The 21,196-nt window shown below is 42.0% G+C and overlaps 1 protein-coding gene across 7 annotated transcripts in view; it reads right to left on the reverse strand.

Annotated features, from left to right (window-relative positions):
- Positions 1-19,177, reverse strand: part of Klhl15 (kelch like family member 15) — a 45,506-nt gene extending 26,329 nt beyond the window's left edge. Inside the window, exons 1-3 of one of the 7 annotated variants that reach the window (XM_029558446.1) lie at positions 18,246-18,720; positions 17,990-18,068; positions 10,200-10,250 (exon numbers count right to left, since the gene is read on the reverse strand). The gene's annotated coding sequence lies outside the window, so the exon portion shown is untranslated. Of the gene's footprint in view, positions 1-1,649; positions 1,664-10,199; positions 10,251-17,989; positions 18,069-18,245; positions 18,746-19,025 lie in introns of those variants that run through there. The other 6 variants (XM_008822713.3, XM_029558447.1, XM_029558445.1 and 3 more) reach the window with 6 other exon arrangements.
- Between the last annotated feature and the right edge of the window lie 2,019 nt (positions 19,178-21,196).

Consider the following 21,196-nt stretch of genomic DNA (forward strand, 5'->3'; position numbering starts at 1 on the left):
GAAAATTAAAGCAATTTCCACACAGCAAAGAATGAAGCTAACAGTGCAATGAAAATTCAATTCTAGGGCTCAGAGGTATAATGCATATTTAGTATGCATAGGCCCTGGGTTCATTTCAAAGCATCACAAAAATATAAAAATACAAAAAACTGGGCCTAAGTAAAGCTGAATAAACTAACTGAGTCTATTATACTGTTTATAAAACAAGGTGATTTTCTCCTTTTCACACTAACACCCACTCTAAGCCAGCTATCCTATTTTTTACTCAAATTCTCCCCCAGCTCCTTGCTTCCTCGCTAATGGTTTCTCCATTCCTGAATCCCCTCACACTTGCTTCTGCTGTGCCCTGTGGAACCTTGCCTCACTTTACAAACTTCCTTATATGTACATGCTGATCCACAAAAGTCCTTCTTCCTCCTCATCTAAATTAGTTTTCCTCAAATTCCCAGCTTCCAGCCTTCCTGGCTCCATCCTCATCTTAGAAAAACATATATTCTCCAAAGCTTACAGACCTTTCTAAGCCTTCTCTTAGCTTTCTACCATTCTTTTCCTAAATAAGACCTGGACGTTTGGAAAGATAACCCAACCCACCTTCTGCAATTCTTTGTCTCATATACACACCTCCTGATCAATCACTTTCCCACATTTGTTGATTGGCACCTGCCTGAGTTATTCGTACCTATTCAACATCACAAAACACAATGAATTAAAAAACTGAGTCACAGCTCCAATATAACCTCATCTCCTATATACACCCCTACTCAACTGCAAACCCTATTCCCAAACCCTACCCTCATTCAGAAACTGGTCCACAGCTAAAATACAAATGTCAACTTAAGCTCTCCTTTTACAAGTTTAATATATTTTATTTAATATTTTTATTTTATGTGTGAGTATATTGCTTGCATGTATGTGAGTGCACCCGTGTCATGCAATGCCTTGGAAGTCAGAAGAAGGCGTTGGATTCCCCTGGAACTGGAGTTAAGGACAGTTCGTAGCTGACATGTGAGTGCTGGGAATTGAACCTGTGTCCTCTGCAAGAACAATCAGTGTTCTTAACTGCCAAGTCATCTCTCCAGTGCATTGACTTTAAATTTATAAAGATCAGATTTGGATGAAAGTTGACTCAAGAAGAGACAGAATGTCAAATAGTCTTACAATTGTTTTGTGGACTGTGTGGGGAGGCAGAGGCAGGTGGATCTCTGTGAGTTCAAGGCCAGCCTGGTCTACATACTGAGTTCCAGGACAGCTGAGACTACAAGGGAGACCCTGTCTCAAAAAGACAAAATAAATCTGACAATAGATTATTAAATAAATATGATACAGTCTGATGGTGATTATAACCATTAAGAGTGGAAACAGCAATCTGCCTTTTCCAACAAAGGATATTTATTAGATGGTACACTGTGATATACTGAGTAGACCCACAAAAAGTGAAATACACATGTATTTGTTCAGATAAGCAAAAGTCTGCAATCAGATACCAAAATGACCCCAGATATTGAGTTTCTAGAAACATTGCTTTTCCTTTCTATTTACCTCATTAACCTTAGTTTAAAAAGCAATGATAATGAATGCTTTTATATTTAAAATATATTAATTTTAAAGAAAATTAAAGCAATTTCCACACAGCAAAGAATGAAACCCACCTTCTGCAATTCTTTGTCTCATATACACACCTCCTGATCAATCACTTTCCCACATTTGTTGATTGGCACCTGCCTGAGTTATTCGTACCTATTCAACATCACAAAACACAATGAATTAAAAAACTGAGTCACAGCTCCAATATAACCTCATCTCCTATATACACCCCTACTCAACTGGAAACCCTATTCCCAAACCCTACCCTCATTCAGAAACTGGTCCACAGCTAAAATACAAATGTCAACTTAAGCTCTCCTTTTACAAGTTTAATATATTTTATTTAATATTTTTATTTTATGTGTGAGTATATTGCTTGCATGTATGTGAGTGCACCCGTGTCATGCAATGCCTTGGAAGTCAGAAGAAGGCGTTGGATTCCCCTGGAACTGGAGTTAAGGACAGTTCGTAGCTGACATGTGAGTGCTGGGAATTGAACCTGTGTCCTCTGCAAGAACAATCAGTGTTCTTAACTGCTGAGCCATCTCTCCAGCCCCTTTTCAAGTTTTTGAAAGACATTATATATATATCCTTGTCCAAGCTGACCTCAAATTTATAGTTCTCTTGCGTAAGACTTAGGATCACAAGCCTGTACCATCATACCTGATGACCTTTCTCCTTTCTTCACTTGCTGTATCATAGCTTAACTTCATCTTTTTCCATCTTAAACCTTCCCATAGTACAACAACCACTCTTACAAGGGCCTTCATTTCCTTTGTCCCTCTGCCTGTCCTACATACCTTCCTGCTAAACAAAAACTATGCTGATCAGTCTTTTACTCTTAAGGCAGACCTTCAGAGTTTGTGGGAAATTTTGTGCTTGAACGGTTGTGAGGCCGTTCCCTGCAGGTATGTACTAATACACAATGAAAGATGTTACCAAACCAAGTACAATTGATCTGAACAAATCTCTGTATACTCTAGCCATTGGGGGAGGGATTATTTTGAGACAGGGCTTCAGGGTCTCAGTAGTTCAGGCTGGCCTTGAACTCACAGCAATCCTCCTGCTTCAGACTCCTAAATCCTCATATATGTGTACCACAGTATCAAACAGTACAGTCATTCTTTGGAGGGGGTGGTCTTTTTGAGACAGGGTCTCCCTATAGCCCCAACTGGCCTGGAACTCCCTATATAGACCAGGCTGCCCTTGAACTCACAGAGATCTGCCTGTCTCTGCCTCCCAAGTGCTAGGATTAAAGGTGTGTGCCCCCATTTGGTACAGTCAGTTTTAAAACACTCTAGGGAGCTTGGCATGGTGACGCATGCCTTTAATCCTAGCACTCCAGAAGCAGAGGCAGAAGAGAGGCAGAGCTCTGTGAGTTCCAGGCCAGCCAAGGCTACATAGTGAAACCTTGCCTCAAAAACACAAACAAAAAGTAATGTCTAGGGATTGGAAAGCAACTGGCTCTCTAGTTACGAGCACTGCCCTCTATTGCAGAGGACTTGGTTCCAGTACCCACATAGCAGCTAACAACCACCCAGAACTCCAGTTCCAGGGGATCTGACACCTTCTTCTGGTCTTCACGAGCATGGCATGCACATGGCATACTTATATACATGCAAGTGAAACACCTATGCAAGTAAAATAAAAATAAATTTAAAAAAATTGGTCTGGGTATGGTGGTGCATGCCTTTAATCCCAGCACCCAGGAGGCAGAGGCAGGTGGAGCTCTGTGAGATGAAGATCAGCCCTGGTCTACATAGTGAATTCTAGGTCAGCTAGGGCTATAGGGAGACTCTGTCTCAAAAAGAACCCCCCCCAAAAAAACACAAAACAAAAACTAAACAAACAAAAAAAAAACCCCACTGCCTACAATAACTCATGATTTGGAATTTTGTGTTTGAGGTATCTGCTGAAAACACTACCCACAGATCACGACAGCCTTGAAGAACACTATCAAAAGATGTGGAAGTCAACATTTGTTGCTCTGAATCCCTGCCAAATGACAATGCTGGAACCCAGTCTCAATTTTTTCCTTCCTCTGGTTGGGTACTTGAATGGACCAAGAACCTTTCCAGCAAAGGAACTGGCAACATGCATCTGACTCCTGTCACTTGCTCTACCTCCTTCTTCAGGAGGTGGTATCTGCCAATTTCACTGCTCTATTATCAGAATCTCCTCCTTTATTTAGCAAAAGGCAGAGAACCTGTATGCCAGGCATGTATGTGCCAATCAGGAATCTTCTCTGTATACTGCATGTGGTTGAACTCTCAAGTGCTGAGAGGGAAAAGTAAGGGCATCATTCCACTCTCATGAGTAGACAATCACTGGATTTCCTACTGTTTTATCAATGTGTTGTCTGCGAGACTGTTTTAACTTCTTCACATTTTAACCTGATTACAACAGTATTTATCCCAGCCTGAGTTCATGTAACAAATGTGTTAATAAAAGGCTTTACCAGGTGTGATGGCATCTATCTGTAGAACCAGTACTTAGGAAGTAGAGGCAGGATGATCAGGAGCTCAAGGTCATCCTTAGATACAAATCGAGTTCAAGACCAGCCTGGGCTACATGAGGAAAGAGAATCTGAAAGGATAATATGCCAAAAAATTATTAAAAATTTTTATCTTGGCTCAGTGTTAGGCAGTTTTACTATCTGATAATCTGTTTTCTAATGTCTCTACAACCAAATGATATTGTTTTTACAAAAACCTGTTAACAAAATCTTTAAAAGCCCCTGCTTAGTCCCTATTTTCTTGAACCCTTCTGCAGCATGACTTAGGCCCTTGACTCATGGCTCTCAGCAAAAGAACATTACTGATTCTCTTCCTATTCCTAGGCTGCTCATTCTGAATTCTCATTCACAGGTTCGTTTTTCTTAAGCTACCCCTTGACTACTGGTGTCCACCTGCAAGTGTGTTCTCCCCTGTCACCTATACAGTGCCTCCTTAAATGATCACCTAAATCTATGGTTTCTAAGATTTACTTTCACCGATACTGTGACAATCCTTATTCCAAGTCAGCCATGATAACTGCACAGCAGACACTTCTGTATGTCCTATTTTGGATGGTGCCATTTTAAAATCTCAAAATCAACATATTTAAACAGAATTCTTCCAATCCTATCTACCCCGAATCAGTTGTTTTTGTTTTTGTTTTGTATTTCCCACCTTATCTAGAGACTTTTTAGCCAAGTGTGCATGCCTTTAATATCCACACTTGGGAGGCAGAGGAGAGTGGATCTCTGTGAGATCAAGGTCAGTCTGGTCTGCATAGCAAGTCCCAGGCCAGCTGTGGCTACAGAAAGACCCTGTCTCAAAAAGACCAAAAAAGGGGCTGGAGAGATGGCTCAGCCATTAAGAACACTGATTGCTCTTGGAAAGACCCAGGTTTGGTTCCCAGCACCCACATGACAGCTAACAACTGTCTGTAACTCCAGTTCCAGGGGATCCAACACCCTCTTCTGACCTCCTCAGGCATTACAGGATGCACCTACCTACATGCAGGCAATACATTCATACACATAAAAAAATAAAAATTAAATTAAATCCTGAAGAAGAGACTTTTATAGGTGCCCCTTCTTCCCGTGTCTTTATTTTCAATCAGGGTCATACTCTATAGCCCAGGCTGGCCTGGAACTCACAGAAATTCTTTTGCTTCAGTCTCCTGAGTGCTGCAATTATAAGCATAAGCCACTATGCCCAGTTCTAACCCATCTTTAAGTCCTATTGATCCTACAACACTAAATGCTCAGTAATCTAATACAACAAAATGTGTATGTGTATGTGTGCCAGATGAAGATCAAAATATTTATTTTACATGCCATTATTTTAAAATTATACAATTTGGGGGATGGAGAGGTGGCTAAGGGGTTAAGAGCAGCTACTGCTCTTGCAGAGGATTCAGTTCCTCTGCAAGGGGTGACTCACAACCACCTGTAACTCCAGTACCAGGGAGATTTGCTGTCCTCCTCTGGCCTCCGCAGGCACTGCATGCACATGATGCACATACATGCAAACAAAACACTCATGCATGTAAAACTTATACAATTTTAACCAGGTGTTTTAGTGTATAACTGTAGTCCTAGCTATTCAGGAGATTGAGGTAGGAAAATCACTTGAGCCCTAAAGTTTAGGACCAACCTGGGCAGTATAGCAAGACCTCATCTCAAAGGAATTTTATTTGTGAAGGATAGGATACAAGCGGGTACTTATGTTGGAAAAATATTCTAGACAATGTAATCAATATTTATGAGAAATATTTTACTAAAACATCCAAGATTAAAGTAAGTGGACTAAGGGTGGTGGTGCACACCTAAAATCCCAGCATTCTGGAAGCTGAGACAGACAGATTCTGAGTTTAAGGACAGCCTAGTTACACAAAGGGTTTGGGGCAAACCTAGACTACTTACTGAGACCTTATCTCAAAGTAGAATTAACATAACTTATCAATTTTATCTTCTCTGAATCATTTTTAAAGATAAAGTTAACTAGTTGAGAATTTTCCAAGTTCTATAAGGTCAATGAACATACTGGGAACAAAAGTAACCTCCAATTGTAATGTCTGGGTAACAAAACATCCAGGTTAGTAGAAGACAACCAATACCACACTATCAATTTTCCAAAATTAATTATCAAGTAAAAACCATAACAAATTGGCCGGGCGTGGTGGTGCACGCCTTTAATCCCAGCACTTGGGAGGCAGAAGCAGGTGGATCTTTGTGAGTTCAAGGCCAGCCTGGTCTACATAGTAAATTCCAGGACAGCTGGGGCTACAATGTGACCCTGATTCAAAAAAGACAGAAAAAACCATAACAAATTAAACTGGATGAAAAATTTGGAATTTCATTGTTTTTACAGGGTTATGGTCACCAATTATCACTCTAGTTTATCGAGATGTACCAGTCACACTAAACGAAAATTTAATAGAAGCCTAGACATTTCTATTCACATATTAATAGACTGTTTTCTATTTCATTAACCTGATATTCTGATATTACCTAAATTATTGTATTTTATTTCACGTCAAAGTGATCCTCTCTAAGGAGTGGGAATGGAGCATGGCAGAGCACTTGCCTACCATGCACAAAGCCCTGAACTCAATCCCCAACATTGTTTTAAAAAAAAAGAAATTAGGGCTGGGGGCTGGAGATGGCTCAGCAGTTAAGATCACTGGCTGCTCTTGCAGAAGAGCTGGGTTCGAATCCCAACACCCAAATGGCAGCTAACAACCATCTGTAAGTCTAGTCTAGGGGATCCAATGTCTACTTCTGACCTCTGCATGCACTGCACCACATGGATGCATTTACATACATGCAGGCAATATACTCATACACATAAAATAAAAAATTTTTTTGATTAGGGCTGGAGAGATGGCTCAGTGAATAGGAGCACTTGTTGCTCTTCCAGAAGGCCTGGGTTCAATTCACAGCGCAGCGCCATATGGCAGCTCACAGCCATCTGTAACTTCAGTTCCAGAGAATCTGACGCCCTCTTCTGGCCTCCCAGGACACTGCACACATGTGGTACATTTAACATACATGCAGGCGGACTGGAGAGATGGCTCAGAGGTTAAGAACACTAGTGGTTCTTGCAGAAGATCCAGGTTCGAATCCCAGCACCCACATGGCAGCTAACAACTGTCCATAACTCCAGTTCCACGGGATCCAGCGGCCTCTTCTGACCTCCACGGGCACTGAACGACACAGGTGCACTTACCTACATGCAGGCAATACACACATACACATAAAATTTAAAATTTTTTTAAATTTTTTTAAGTTTTAAAAAATAAAGAAATAAATAAAAACATACATGTAGGCAAAGCACTCATACACATAAAAATAAACCTTAAAAAAATTAAAGAAAAAGCCAAGTGTGGTGGGCATCTCTGTGAACTCAAGGCTAACCTGGTCTACATAGTGAGTTCCCGGTTGGCTGGGGTTACAGGGAGACCCTGTCTCAAAAAGACCAAAAAAAAAAAAATCAAAGAAAAAAAGAACAGTGATTCACTGCATTCAACAGTTACTGCTATTTAGAAAGGTTTCAAACTACTAACACTGTCATGGAAAACATTCTATCTGAATGAAAATTTTAAAAGGAAATGTATGAGGTGGGGTAGACATGGTAAGGCACACCTTTAATCCCAGCACTCAGGAGGCAGGGGCAGGCAGATCTCTATGAGACTGAGGCCACCCTGGTCTATATAGCAAATTCCAGGCCAGCTGGGGCTACAGAGAAAGAGACCCTATCACAAAAAACCTAAATGAATGCATAAATGAATGAATGGAGGTACATGAACCATGGATGGATGGATGGATGGATGGACGGACAGAGAGGTACATGAACCATGGATACAACTCAGTGATAGAGCACATGCTTAGTATGTTAAGGCCCTGGGTTCAATCCCTATGCACCAAAAATAAAGGAGGCATTATACTTTCCTTTGGGGGGGGCAAGAGGGGTGGTTGGTTCTTTTGGTGTTTTTGAGGCAGGCTATGCACTCTAAGCTGGCCTCAAACTTAGGATTCTCTTTCAGGAGATGTTATACTTTCTCAAAAAAAGGTAATCTAGATCCAACTACGGTAGATTATGTCATAATTCCAGCTACTCAGAAGGCTGAGGCAGGAGGACTACCATAAATTCCAAGCTATCCTGGCCTACAGTTTGAGAACCTGTCTCAAAAAAAAAAGTAATCCAAGCCAGCCTGGTCTACATAGAGAATTCCAGGCCAGCTGGGAGATCCTATCTCAAAAAGATAGAACTCAAAAGATGAGAACTGTTTTGTCAAAAATTTTGGAAAGACAGGAGACAAGAGAAAGAGAGAAGTGCCCTGACCACATTATGACTAGAATTAAAATATGTAAAGGAACAGCTATAAGCACCTACCTGTGTCTGCCATGTGGACTAATTATCACAGAAAGGCAGTCAACTAAGAAAGCCAAGACGAGATAGGGAATGCTCTTTAACACCTTCATTTTCCAATCCCCAGATCCAGTTTTATGACTCCCCTTGGCTTGAGAGACACCCTTACATTCTTGGAATAAAGTCTCCCCTTTTACTACCTTAGGTGGCGTCTACTTATAACCAAGGGTCCTAACTAAGAGTCTTAGAACAGAGGAAATACCTTTAAGTTATTTAAACTTTCCTGGTCTTTTCTGCCTCTGAAATAAGGAGAGTATTAGACATGATAATCTGAACTTTTTTTGGTCTTTTTGAAACAGGGTCTCCCTGTAGCACCAGCTGGCCTGGAACTATGTAGACCAGGCTGGCCTTAAACTCACAGAGATCTGCCTGCCTCTGCCTCCTGAGTGCTGGGACTAAAGGTGTGCGCCACCACTCCTGGCTTGATAATCTGAATTTTTAAATCATAATCTCATTTGTTTTCCTGCTTTTTATATGACTTTGCAGATATACAATGTACTTACATACATATGAAAACTAAACCCTAGCTACTTTTAAAGTCCCACTAATGTCAAGTTTACTGATCTAAATCAACTTCTTAAAGAATTTGTAGTAGCTGGGGCATGTACACCTATCAATATGACCAACACTGTTAGAGCGGGATTAGTTAACTTACACTTTTATGGGAAGCATGCATGGAAGTAGAAAACAAAAATACACTCCATAATGAACTGATCAACACAATACACTATCTCAATGAATGTGTAAGTCAAAGTCCATTTCCAGAGTCATACACTAAAGAGATCAAGTCGTGATTCTATTTCCATTAGCTCTGTGACCTTATGGCAAGCTATTTAGCTTCTCTGTGGCCTAACATCCACGTCTGTAAAATGAGGGTACTAATAGTAATAGAATCTACTTTACTGGTTGCTCTGAGAATTAAATGAGTTCATGCTGTAAAGCACTTAGCATAATGCATGCCACCTAAGCACACCATGGTAGAACTATCATGATCACACCCTTTCACTTGATGCCTCTTGGTGCCTATTGGAGTCCAATACTAAACTTGACAAACTTAGGAATTAAATAAATCTAACCCTGCTAACCTCATAGAAACCCTTCTCCCTAGCATTTCGAACCAAAACTCACCAGAACCCAGACAGAATTTTACAGATAAAATGACTTTTTAATTCATGGTCACAAGACTAGTTAAGTGTTTAGAAAGCGAGGATGAAGCCAGGTGTGGGGACACATACCTTTAATCACAGCACTTGGGAGGCAGAGGTAAGTGGATCTCTGTGAGTTTAAGGCAAGCCTGGTCTACATAGCAAGTTCCAGGCCAACCTGGGCTACACAATGAAATCCTGTGTCAAAATAAAAGGGGGGGTGGGGGTAGCTCAATAATAGAAGGGAAGGGAAGGCAAGGCAAAAAAATATATAAAACTGGGGCTCCAGTTCCATGGGATGTGACACCCTCTTCTGGCCTCCTCAGGCTCTACACAACACAGGTGCAGTTACATACATGCAGGCAAAACACTCATACACATAAAAAATAAAAATAATGTATATAAAATTAATTTCACCTGTTTCTTACTTTTTAAGCAAACACTATACCTCACAAAATTTTAAATTGCATATATGGCTGGTATTATATATTCTACTGAACAGCATGGATTTATAATATCAATGTTTAAGGCATCAAAGAACCAAACTTACAAATGAACACGTGAAACAAAACCAACTTGTTCACAATCCATACCCTGGACACTACAAAGAAAAGAAAAAAAAAGACTTAGAATGACAAGGTTTAAACTCAAACAGAAAAAAGAAAACAACACAAAAACACACATAGAAATAAATTTTTAAAACTAGGAAAAGCAACATAGAAATATGTTTTTTTTTGTCTTTCTTGAGACATGGTCTCCTTGTAGCCCCAGCTGTCCTGGAACTCACTATGTAGACCAGGCTGGCCTCGAACTTACAAAGATCCGCCTGCCTCTGCCTTCCAAGTGCTGGGATTAAAAGCTTATACCACCACACTCGGCAGAAATAAAATTTTAAAACAACTAGGAAAAGCAAAATTAAAAATATAAAAAGGAAAATATACAAAATCTTATAAAAATTCTCTTCAGAATTATACTAATTTTAGGGAGAAACCAGAAAGTAGTAATGCTAGGAAGTAATTATAACACAAAACTCAAATATTTACTTATACAACCAATGCAGGCTGGTCCAATAAGGGGCTTTGAGAAAAGATATTACTGGGACTGGCTAAGAGCACTGGGTGCTCTTACAGAAGACCCAGGGGTTCAGTTCCCAGCACCCACACGGCAGCTAATAATCATCTCTAACTCCAGTTCCAGAGGATCCAATGCCCTCTTCTGGCTTCAGAGGGCACTGCACACATGTGGTGCGCTTTCATATATGAAGGCAAAAGGCTCACACACATAAACTAATTTTTTTAGAAAAGGTATTAGTGGCTGGGCATGGTGGCGCACACCTTTAGTCCCAGCACTGGGGAGGCAGAGGCAGGCAGATCTCTGAGTTCAAGGCCAGCCTGGCCTACAAAGTGAGTTCCAGGCCAGCTGGTGCTACAGACCCTGTCTCAAAAAGACCAAAAAATTAAAAATAAAAAAAAATTTTAAAAAGGTATTAGTGACATACAAAGAGTTCATTGTTCAGAAACTATATATACTCATTTCTCAAAATAGATTATCAGATAAAGGCAAATGATGGTTTATAAACCTAATATGTACATACTGTATAGTTGGCCTTCAGAATTTAAAATGGATTTTTTTCCAAAAGAGGAATTAACCCAAATTAGACCAAATTGAAGATATACTTATAGAACTAGTTAAGAAACACTGAATATTATGTCTTATTTTATCAACTTGGCACTAATAAAAGAAGAAAAGCTAGAGATGTCACACATAGCACAGTGTTAGAAGGCCCTGGACTTAGGGTTCAATTCCCAGTACAAACACAGAGTGGAGGGAGCTTCACACTTTTGTGCATGGAATAGGATAGCAATAATCTGGTCCATGGAGAACTTGGGTCCCAATGACCTAGAAGACTTGTAAAGGTCAAAATTATTTTCAAAATATTTTTAATATTTTATTTTTCATTGTATGTGTATGAATGTATTGCTTGCATGTAGGTAGGTGCACCTGTGTTGTGCAATGCCTGTGGAGGTCAGAAGGGGTGTTAGATCCCTTGTTACTAGAGTTATGGAAGGCTGTTAACTGCCATGTGAGTGCTGAGAACTGAATCCGGGTCTTCTGCAAGAGCAGCCAGTGCTCTTAACTGCTGAGCTCTCTCTCTGCAGTTCTACTTTCAAAATACTTTGAAGCTACAATGATAACAACAACAAAAATAGTTTCTAGGGCTGGGGATGTAGCTCAGTAGTAACACATTTGCCTGGAAAACTAGGTTCAATCCCCATGCGCCTCCCAAATTATCTTTACCTTTACTCTCAGAGATTTCAAAAGGTTTTCAATTTCTGCATGTTGTGAATGCAGAAGCCCATCATATTCTATTAAAACAGACAGTATGGAGATCTGGGGGACTATGAAGGATGGTACTCTTAAGAGGTTTTGTTTTGTTTTGACAGGATCTCACTCTGAAGCCCAGGTTGGTCTGGAACTGCTATGTATAGCCTTGTCTAATCCTCAACTCACAGCAATTTTCCTGCCTCCATCTCCCAAGTGCTGGGATTACAGGTAGGAGCTACGCCACCTGGCTTCATGTTCTTAAAACGTTCTAGAAAATAGGTATTTTTCATTTAAAAAACGCAATTTAACTTTAATGGGGTTACTTTTGAAAACTAATTGTAAGTATTCTTAAATTTCCTAGTTTCAATTTCTATATAAATCAATATAAGCCACATAAACCAGAGTTCCTTAGAATTTCAATAAAGTTAAAAAGGTTCTGGGATCTCTCAAGTATCAATGAAGGCAAGAGGTAAATGACCACACCCCCCACACACACACACCCCAGTCTCTTCCTACCTCTGCCCTGGAAGACTATTAATGCTATTTATATCACAGAAATTTCTAACAGTTCAAACTCTCTAGTGACCAGTAAAGAAAGCAGTCTGGTGGGGGTAAAACTGGACAGGAAATTAAAGGCATAGAAATTAAATGCTTTCCTTTTAGTTAGAAGGCTGCCACTCTGATTTGAAGGCAAAATTCTAGACAACTAAATAGAAGATGTTTCAAAATTAACTAACCTCCATGTTTCTGCCATAAGCAGTAATTTCTTTCTTTCACATTCCTCCCACAGATGCCTGAAAATTCACACAAAACTCTAAAAGCTGTTCAGTACAAAAGCTATACTCTCAAAGGTTAGTATGTTTATCCTTAACGAAAAATGTAAATGACTTCATACTACCTTCACTCTCAAATCGTTCTACTAAAAATGACACCTATGCAGGAAATGCCATACTTTATTCTGAAAAGAGAATGTAAGGCTTACTATGTATAAAAATAGAATTTCCAAAACATAAAACTCCTCAGTTTCTATAACTTAGCCATTAATTTTAAATTCAATGGTCTCAAAGCAGTCAACTTCCCAATACACTGATCACAAGAAAATTTTGAAAGCAGGATCTTTTAAAAGTTCTAGTAGCAGTCTAAGATTTTATCCTCAGACACAATCAAATTGGGAGAACTCAAACTTAGTATGGGAGAAAGGGCTGCATATTTAATACTAAAACTCTTTGTCATCAAAATATTTTTTAGAACTCAGTACTAAATTGCAAATGATGATTTAAACTACTAAGAAAGGTCTGGTCCTCCATCCTCCAGACTGGTACCTAGTATCCAAATTATTTCACCTTTTCAGGTCTGTTTAGCATTTAGTCACCCCATAATACAAGAAACTAGTAAGAAAAACCCACCCTGCTTCACTGCTATTTTTCATAAGAAAACCTTAATTTAATGCTCCTCTATTTACTCCTTACTACAAGGAGAAGCAGTCCAAGAGTGATCTCATGGAAAACATCTTCCCTAGCCTTCAGAGACTGGATCCAGTGAGAATTCTAGGAAAAGCCTCTACTAGGGAATAAAATCCCAAATCTTCTAAGTTGCATTCTAACATAAAATCACAAATCCTGTAATGTTAGCATTTTAGTTCTCCCTCAAGAATTATATAACATAAATTTTTTGGAAGCTTCTGATGTTACGATACAGAATTCCTGCAAGTCCATGATACAGAATTGCTAACTAAATTCAAAGATACTATCAAGGACAAAAGATACTTTTTCTATCTGTTTTTATTTACGTCAATGATTCAGCTAAATGATTTTCCTTTCCAATGCTAGAGATGAGATAGTATACAGGGCTTTTTATTTAGCAAGTACTCTATTACTGAGCTATACTCCAACCCCAGCCAGGCGAGCTTTAAGGATCTTATGTTGAAAGGAAAAACTGGAGATGGAGATGGCTCAGGGGTTAAGAGCACTTGCTGCCAAGGCCAGCCTGGTCTACATAGTGAGTTCCAGGCCAGGTGTGGCTACAAAGAGACCCTGTATCAAAAAGATTTTTTACAAAAGAGAAAGCACTTGCTAGTCTTGCAGAGGACCCAGGTCTGGTTTCCAGCACGCACATGGCAGTTCACACCCTCTGTAATTCCAGTTCCAGGGGATCTGGTAACTTCTTCTGGCCTCTACAGACCCTTACAAACATATATGCCAAACATTCATACATAACAAGTAAAAATAAATTTTAAAAAATATATTTTTTAAAGCAAAAACTGTGTGGGTGTGATGGTGAACACTATTAATTCCAACACTTAGGAGACAGGGGCAGGTAGATCTCTGTGAGTTCAAAGCCAACCTGACCTAAATGGCTAGTTCCAGGTCAGTCAGAGCTAAGAAAACTGGGCTGGGGAGATGGCTCAGTGAGTTAAGGTACTTGCTGCCAAGCCTGATGACCTGAGTTCCATCCTGGGGACCCACATAGTAGGAGAGAACCAACTCTTACAAGTTGTCCTCTGCTGTCCACAGTCCTGCTAGGAAATAAATGCACACAAAGAAAAGGGAGAGGGAGGGAGGAAGGGAAATGAGGAGAGGGAAAGGGGGAGGCAGTGAGGAGTGAGGAGGCAAAGGAATAGGATGGAGAGAGGGAGAAAAGGGAGGTGAGGGGGAGCAAGAAGAAATGGGGGGGGACAGAGGGAGGAGAGGAAGTGAGTAGAGGGGGAGGGAGAGATGAAGAGGGAGTAAGGTGAGGAGAGAGTGAGAAGGGAGAGGGACAGAGGATAGGGACTGAGAGGAGAAAGAGAAGAGGGGGAGAAAGGGGAAAGAGGGGGAAGAAAGGGGAGGGAGGGAAGAAGGGAGAGAGGGAAGAATGTGGGAAGGAAGGAGAAAGAAGAGGGAATAAGAAAGAGGGGACAGGGGAGTAAGAAAATGGAAGGGTTCAGGTTATAGCTGAGGTAGGGTGCTTGCTAGATTGCCCAAGACCCTGGATTCAACCTCCAGTAATGAAAAAAAAAAGAAAAAAGAAAAAGCTAAGAACATATTTTACCTTTTCTACTTTCTTTATTCCAAAATTAAAAGTTCTAGGCTGAACATATTGCTCAGTGGTAGAGCACTTGCCTGGCATCTGTGAGGCCCCAGGGAATTCAATCCAGCACCCCCCTCTCCAAAATTAAAACACCCACCTTAAACCTTCTACTTTCCTATTCTCTCTGCCTACCTGGTTCATTATATCCAGATATGTCCAACCCCATTGAGACCTTACCCAAAACTCTTAAAGACTGTAAAACTGATCCACTGCATCAACCAATCTCCATCTCCATCCTCCGCTTTAATTTTTCTCTATGGTATACTTGTGAAGTAGACTAAATTATTAGCTTTTTGTTTTGGAGACTGGGTCTCAAATATCCCAGGTTGGCTTCTGCTGAGGATGACCCTGAAATGGAAGGGTTCAGGTTATAGCGTAAGTAGGGTGCTTGCTAGATTGCCCAAGGCCCTTGATTCAACCTCCAGTAATGAAAAAAAAAAGAAAAAAGAAAAAGCTAAGAACATATTTTACCTTTTCTACTTTATTCCAAAATTAAAAGTTCTAGGCTGAACATATTGCTCAGTGGTAGAGCACTTGCCTGGCATCTGTGAGGCCCCAGGGAATTCAATCCAGCACCCCCCTCTCCAAAATTAAAACACCCACCTTAAACCTTCTACTTTCCTATTCTCTCTGCCTACCTGGTTCATTATATCCAGATATGTCCAACCCCATTGAGACCTTACCCAAAACTCTTAAAGACTGTAAAACTGATCCACTGCATCAACCAATCTCCATCTCCATCCTCCGCTTTAATTTTTCTCTATGGTATACTTGTGAAGTAGACTAAATTATTAGCTTTTTGTTTTGGAGACTGGGTCTCAAATATCCCAGGTTGGCTTCTGCTGAGGATGACCCTGAACTTCTGATCCTCTTGTCTCCACATCCTAGTACTGGCACCACCATGTCTGGTTTTATTAACTTTTTGTTTCCAAGCATGTAATCCCAGCGCATGGATGGCTGAGGCAAGATGATGACCCTGAGTTTGAGGCCAACCTGGGCTACAGTGAGACTGGAGGGGCGGGGGGACAATCTGAAACAAAGAAAAATTCTGTTGAATTCCCCAGTAACTACAACAGTGCTTAGTATACAAGTGCTTGATAAATACTTGGTGAACAGACAAATGGCAATTCTCACAATCAAAACTATGAGGTTAAGCTACTTGCCCAAGACTATGACTATTTATAAACTGTGGAGCTAGGGTCTGCCTGAGTTCTGCATCTTCCCAATTAACCACTACTCTTACAATGCTTCACCAATGGCCAGCTTTCAAAGGAGCTATAGCATGCTAGTTCAGAGGAAACATATGCTAACAAATTAATATACACCCCCACTCCAAGATCAGGACTCATTCTCCTCACTTAACATTCACTCATGAAACTTTTTTTGCTTCATTTGAGACAGGGTCTCACTATGTAGCCTTGGCTGGTTTGGAACTCACTATGTAGATAGACCAGGCTGGCCTCAAACTCACTGAGACCCTCCTGCCTCTGCCTCCCGAGTGCTGGGACTAATATGAAAGCCCAAACCTGAAAATGGGCCACCAACTTATGGGAGACGAATAGGTCAACATCAGGAGAAAAAAAATGTTAAAGATATAAAAATACAAGGCTTTTTCCTTTTTCTCATCTCGACTTTTCATGATGTGTTATTTGTTGATCTATGTTGTCCTAAGTAAATAAAAATTAGAAATGTTAATTAGCACAAATTTTGCCATTCACTTATATTGCCAGTCTACACCAATTATTATACGAAGTACGGGGTCCCCTTAACATCCATGACATCAAGCCAGCCCTGTTTCCATTATTTCAGCCCCAAAGGGTCAATCTCTGAAATTCCTAAAAAGCAGTGATCTGCCAAAATGTTATCTTCAGGACAAGAGATAAATCCATTGTTAAAAAATACTTGGAAAAACCATTAACTAAAAATAATATACCCCAAGACACTTCTTTCACTTTTTGTTGACTGTTTTGTAAGCCAAAACATACTACACTTTTGAATTTGGGGCAAATAAATTCTATTTTCAAACCACAAATATTTAGTCTTATTTTTCCCCAAAACTAGCCAGCAGTAAAGAGTCTAAATTAGCATCTTTTACCACTGACAGAGTGGGACTCAAAGCACCTACTGAGTGTGGTGATTAAAAACAAGAATTAAATTACACAAGTAATTTAGAGAAAAAAAAAGTTGAAATTTCCTGTATATTTCTAGACCTATTAAGAATTACAGAAACATGACTGTATTTCCAAGCTTTTCAAAAACAATTTTCAAATGGGTAGAGAAGCATTCAATCATCCTGTTCCCTAGATATGAAAAGCAGGCATTAAAATGAGGGCATAGGCGTTTAAAAAGCACTTGTTAAGTTACAACTTCTTAGATTAACAAAGGAAGAGAAAAGTCTGAAGATAGGAAAAAGACTAAACAAATGTAAGGTGTTAAATATTCGGAGGGAGAAAGGGCCTCAGCGGCCTAGAAAGATGAAGAGTGAAGCCCTACAGTATCATTATATTTGAACATTAAAGAACACCGTTATTTAAATAAGCAGTTGGCATTTATTTCCTAGGAGAAAAGCCAAGGAACGTGACTATTCTCTCTATTGCCGTTCCGTACTGATTTACTTATAATCTAGAAATTAAGAGGCAGCAACAGTTAGCCACTCCATTAACCACTCTCGCAGAGGTGACTTCACAAGCAGCCTTACGTTTTCTACTTTCCAGCTAGAGATCATTCTCACAATTATGACCTCATAGAGAGTCCTCACTAGCCTCCGATGTGGCTATCACTGGCTACATTGCAGAGATAAGAAGCTGAGGCTCCCTATGCGATTTCCCAGTCACCCAGTGGGACCCACACGTTCCGATTGCAGGCTTTATCGCACACTTCTATTTCAAGCACAATTAGGGTTTTGAAAGGGAAGGGACGGGTTAGGGGGAAAAATAATCATGGTACCTGCAGCTCTGCGCTGCAAAAAAATGGCTGAATTATGCTTCTTCCTTTTTTTTTCCTCTCTCTCTTTCTCTCTCTCCCCCTGAAAAAAAAATTTACATTTCAAACAATTTAAGTAAACTCAAAGACAAATTGGGTCCCGGCGTCTACCAAACGTTCGAGTCCGGTCGGTACCGAAGGGCCCCGGAACCCGAGCCTTCCTCGGGGCCGTGGCCGAAGCCCGGGCTCCGCAGGCCGGCGGCCAGGGACGGCTACGTACCTCGGGGGTCCTGTCCAGCTTCTAGTGGACGGCAGTCTGCATCAGGACGAAGCGGGCCAGCGGGCCGAACGGTGGGGCGGTAGGGCGCCGGGACGGACCTCAAACGTCTCCTCCAACGTCTACCAGGGGCCGCTCCCTGGCCGGGCCGGAGCGCTCCGGCACCGGGCGAGCGTGCGAACCTGCGGCCCCCTCACAAGCAGTCCTGAGAAAGAAGACAGCGCTGAGTGGAGAGTCCAAACAGCCCGGCTAGGTGGGAGGCGGCACGGCGTCGGGGCCGCGGCCGGCCTTGCCAACGCCAGGGGAGGGGGGGCTCACAGCGCCCCACGGGGCTCGGTGGGAGAGTCGAGTTAGGGCCACCGACCGGGGAGAGGGCTAAGGCGCCTAGGGTAACAGCAGAAGCGCCGGTTGCGACAACGTCGACGACGGCGCCTCCAGTATTCTGCTCCGAAGCGCGCCGAGCCTCGGGATCACCCACGCCGGGGGTGGAGGAAGGCGGGAAAGGGGCGGGCAAGGGGTGGGGCCTCCAGGGCCACAAGCCGCGGGCCGCTCGGGGCCTCGCGCCCCTGTGGGACGCGAAAGCCGCCCGGGGCCCGCCCAGGAAGGCGGGGCCAGCAGGCAGGGGACCCTGGGCGCAGTCTCTGGGACGGGAAGCGGGCCTGGCCTGGAGCGGGGGCGGGGAGCGGAGGGCGGGAAGCCACTGGTGGTGAGCAAGCCCGGGAGGGCCCTCAGCCAGTGCTAGCGCCCCGAGGGGCCCAAGCGCGCAGCCTGCCGGGTGTTTACCTTCCCCCTGGTCTGGCGCCAACGCCGCCATCTTTCAGCCCAGCGCGCGTCACTTCCGGCGCCACGGAGCGGGAGCGGGTGTGGGAACCCGGTGAGGGGAGGGTTGTCCCGCGCCCTTGGCACGCCGCGTAGATATGCGTCTGGTCGGCCACAGCAGCCGGTGGGGTGAAGGGGGCGCTGAGGGAAAGAGGTAGCCAGGTGCTGCGGGCCCCGCGTGATGCAGCCTCCCCTCACCACACGGCCGTCGGGGCTGGCGAAGCTACGCTGGCACCTCCCCTCGCGGCCGCCTCTCTCCGCCAGCACGGGAGGCGGGCCCCAGGGCGCTGCGGCGAACCTACTATGCACAGGTTGAGGGCTGGGAAACCCATAAAAAATGCGTTTTTCACATCTTAGGATAAGATGCACAAGATAGGATGGGAGAGGGCTTTTTCATAGGTACCGTTATAAAAGTGAGTAGATCAACGCCAAATGACATTTTTCTGTAAGGCAATTTGCAATGGATCATTGCGTCACAGTTCCACTTGGCTTATTACATAGCAATTACAGGTTTCGCCTATAATTTCCCAGAGGTGGGAAAAGTCATAGAAAATGGCATGTCTTCAACCACAGCCAGATTTTAAAAAGCAACCGCTTTTGTTTGCATCAAAATAGGCAAGAACGAATATTCGGAAGGCATTGATTGTTCGGTTTTGTTTTGTTAACTAATCTGCTATATAATTCTGGCTAATGCTTTTTAAATTATCACTTTGATTTAAAAAAACATGGAAATACATTTTAAAACTGTTTCGTAAATTTATTATGGCTATCAGTGGGGAAAGTGTAGATAAAGAAATACACAGCTGGAAGTCAGTAGTTCTGCAACTAGGCTTAAATTAGGTCGTCCATTGCGGGTTTCTGGTCTCAAATTGAAGTATTTTTGCTTCCCCTAGCCCCACCTCACCCCCCCCATCGCCATTTTATCTCTAGACCAAAACCCCAAGAACTTTCCGTGAGATGTATGACTAAAAGCGATCATTATCTCATTCTAGAAAACTTGAATATGCCCATGCCTCCCAAGAGGCCAAAGTAGCACAAGGTGTACGGTTTTGCTGAAATATACTACTTTTCCGGGAAAATAGAGAATCACTTTAGTATTTTGGAAATATGGAAATAAGCTCTTTTCTGATCTAAACACTGAAGTTCCTAAGTTCATAAATCATACCTTTTCCAGTTGCCCCTTCAATGCATTTATGTTCCTTATTTTAAAATCCTACCCAAAGCGAAGCAAGATGGCATGGCGCATGCCTTCAATCCCAGCACTTGGGAGGCAGAGGCAGGTGGATGAGATCGAGGCCAGCCTGGTCTACATAGTAAGTTCCAGGCCACATGGAGCTACAGGAAGATCTTGTCTCAAAACAAAACACCTAGGGCCGGGTGTTGGTGGTGCATGCCTATAATCCAAATACTGGGGAAGCACAGGCAGGCAGATGTCTATGAGGTCAACCTATTCTATATTGGGAGTTCCAAGCCATCCAGGGCTACATAGTGCGATCTAATCAATACATACATACATACATACATACATAATAAATAGATGAAATCCTGGTTTTCTGGGCCAGCAAGATAAATAAATAAACAAACAACAAATAAAATCCTGGCTTGCTGGACCAGCAAGATAGCCCAGCTGGTAAAAGTGCTTGCCACCAAGCCACCAATCCTGACTACTTCTGTTCAACACCCCACCCCCATCCCCCACTTTCCACCACTACCACCCCCACCCCCCCCCCACTTCGTGGAAGGAGAGGCCTGCCCCCCTCCCATATCATGGAAGAAGAAGCACCGTCTTAAAAGTAGTTCCTTGACCTCCACATGGGCACTGTGTCATGTGCACACCAACACGTATACAAACACAAATGTGTGCACACACATAAGTAAATTGTAATAAAAAATGTTAAGTCCTAGCTTGCTATATTTGTATGTTATTGCATGATTACCCAAGAGTGTATTACCTTAAAATCACAAATTTTAAAAATTAAGCAATACAATTAAAAATCACACATATTCAACATTTGAACATTTAAGTTTTGTGTATTGTAACCGGTTAGCTAAAAGCATTGAACTTTTATCTTTTTACATTAGCTAACCGAGGTTTGTTTTGAGCTATACATTCTTATGAGTCCGTGATCTGTATA

This window comes from Nannospalax galili, unplaced genomic scaffold, assembly GCF_000622305.1.
Source record: "Nannospalax galili isolate Female #2095 unplaced genomic scaffold, S.galili_v1.0 scaffold7, whole genome shotgun sequence".
NCBI classification, from domain to species: domain Eukaryota; kingdom Metazoa; phylum Chordata; class Mammalia; order Rodentia; family Spalacidae; genus Nannospalax; species Nannospalax galili.